The sequence below is a fragment of the Gekko japonicus genome, unplaced genomic scaffold (assembly GCF_001447785.1).
Source record: "Gekko japonicus isolate JY-2015 unplaced genomic scaffold, Gekko_japonicus_V1.1 scaffold4220, whole genome shotgun sequence".
In the NCBI taxonomy this organism is placed as follows: domain Eukaryota; kingdom Metazoa; phylum Chordata; class Lepidosauria; order Squamata; family Gekkonidae; genus Gekko; species Gekko japonicus.
The window spans coordinates 22,679-25,141 of record NW_015174377.1 but is presented as its reverse complement, the minus strand read 5'-3'; the positions used below and the strand labels follow the sequence as shown (position 1 = coordinate 25,141).

General features: G+C 46.9%; 1 non-coding gene across 1 annotated transcript; it reads right to left on the bottom strand.

Annotated features, from left to right (window-relative positions):
- Positions 1–1,704: 1,704 nt before the first annotated feature.
- TRNAG-GCC lies at positions 1,705–1,776 on the bottom strand. The gene has a single exon. It is a non-coding gene; the product is annotated as a tRNA-Gly (tRNA).
- Positions 1,777–2,463: the final 687 nt, after the last annotated feature.

Here is a 2,463-nt window from a genome sequence, read left to right as displayed (position 1 = left end):
TGGAGCTCCACTCCTGCAGGAAATGACCCCTGGTCCTATGATAGGACAGGAAACCATCAGTTATTCCGCAGTCTTAAAAGGCAGGACTCCATATAACAAGCACCTGGAGTACTGTGTGCAGTTCTGGAGGCCTCACTTCCAAAAGGCTGTGGACAGAATGGAGTGGGTGCAGAGGAGAGTGATGGGGATGATTGGGGGCCTGGAGACCAAGCCCTGTGAGGAAAGGCTGAGGGACATGGGAATGTTCAGTCTGGAGAAGAGGAGGTTGAGGGAACACATGACTGCTCTATTTTAGTATTTGAAGGGTGTCCCTTAGAGGAGTGTAGGGAGCTGTTCCTGTTGGCAGCGGAGGATAAAGGTAAAGGTAAAGGTTCCCTTGCTCGAAAGCCAGTTGGATCCAACTCTAGGGATGCGGTGCTCATCTCCATTTCCAAGCCGAAGAGCCAGCGCTGTCCGAAGACATTTCCATGGCCATCTGGCTGGCATGACTAGACGCCAAGGCGCACGGAACGCCATTACCTTCCCACCGAAGTGGTACCTATTTATCTACTTGCTATTTCTTGCTTTCAAACTGCTAGGTTGGCAGGAGCTGGGGCCAGAGACGGGAGCTCACTCTGTCACGCGGCACTCGGGTCTCGAACTGCTGAACTACTTCCAGTCTGCAACTCAGAGTCCTAACTCGCAGTAATGGGTTTAAATTGAGGGCAGAAAGGTACCCACTGGATCTTAGGGAAAACGTTTTGACAGTAAGAATTGTGCTGCAGTGGAATCGGCTGCCTCGGGAGTTGGTGAGCTCCCCCTCCCTGGCAGTCTTTAAGCAGCGGCTGGACAAACACTTGTCAGGGATGCTCTAGGCTGGTCCTGCATTGAGCAGGGGGGTGGACTAGATGGCCTCTATGCCCCCTTCCGACTCTGTGATTCTATGATCCTATGATTCTAAGCTTTGGTTACAAGAGGGTAGATGTCAGGTGTCCAGTATGAGAAACTTCCAAACGGTGAGAGTGTTGTGGCAACGGAAACTTGGTGTTAGCGTTGGTGGGGCTCTCCCTCTCTGGAGTTCTCATGAGCAGTGGCCGTTAAAGAGTCACAAACCAATGGCAGCACATCCCCTCTCAGTGCCAGAAATCCAGAGCTAACACATCCCTGACAGTAGAAAAAGTGATGTGATGGCTAAGACATTGAGTCCATCTTTGCATGTAAAACACTGCATTATGCTCGCAATATAAACATCAATACAGTGTCAATGGAGAGCATTTACGCCAGCAAAATTAAGAAGGCTTTTGCATCTAGTTAGAGAAGACAAGACTGGCTTGCTCCTCATATAAACTCTTTTTAATGGAACCAGGGGTAAGTTCTAAACCATAGCAAATAACATTCCATTCAGCTTCCTCTGGTTTTTCATTTTAAATAAACTTTTTTTCCAGATTAATTGGAGGAGGAGGAGGAGGAGGAGGAGGAAGAGGAGATTGGATTTACATGTATCTTTTTATATATTTCATGTATTAAGCTTTTATTGTTGGCCCTCTTTTGCATTTGACTAACCTTTTTTTAGGTTCCGGGGACCAGACGTAAACACACATGAAGCTTCCTGCTGCATCAGACCCTTGGTCCATCAAGTTTAGTACTGTTTACTCCATCTGGCAGTGGGTCTCCAGGGTCTCAGGCGGAGGTCTTTCACATCACCTACTGCCTGGTCCTTTTAACTGGAGATGCCAGGGATTGAACCTCGGACCTTCTCCATGGCAAGCAGATGCTCTACCACTGAGCCACAGCCCCTCTCCAGTGGGGAATAAGTAGGTACCTAGTCGTACACTAGGTAGTAGTACCTACTTACCTGGATACCTAGTAGTACACTAGGTAGATTGCTGGATGCCCTCCTTTCATCTGAGCCTTGAGAAAAACTGGAGCGCTCCATCTATGACTGTCAGCTGCTTAATAGGCCTTTTGTAGGACCAGCAACAAACATCAATATTAAACTTCAATACAACCACAAAAGGAAACTTCCCCCTTTAGAAGACTTTCAAGCAAGGAGAAGCGGGTGTACAATTCTAGAAACTCCCGTTGGGGTTGATTGTGTGTAATGTATTCTGTGCTGCCTAGAATGCATTGTTGTGAATCATCTCATAAGGAAGCAATGTTAAGCTTCGTCTTGAACAGGGATTGAAGTTCAAGACTACTGCGTCCAATCAGGTTCAAATGTGTATAAGCGGGAAAGACTCTGATTGGTCCTTATTGTCTCAACCTGATAGGTTGTTTAACTGTATAGTAGGCGTGGCTATATTAGCCGGGAATGTTTAAATACCGAGCAGCTGCAATGGGAAGCTGTTCGGGCTATCAGAGAAGTTGTACCGTGTCAGAGAAGTTGATCGTCGAGCTGAAATAAACCTGAGTTTTGCTGAATCACTCTCTGGCTATTTTGTTAAGCACGGACTTAACATTGTGTAAAAAGGATGTCAATTGACT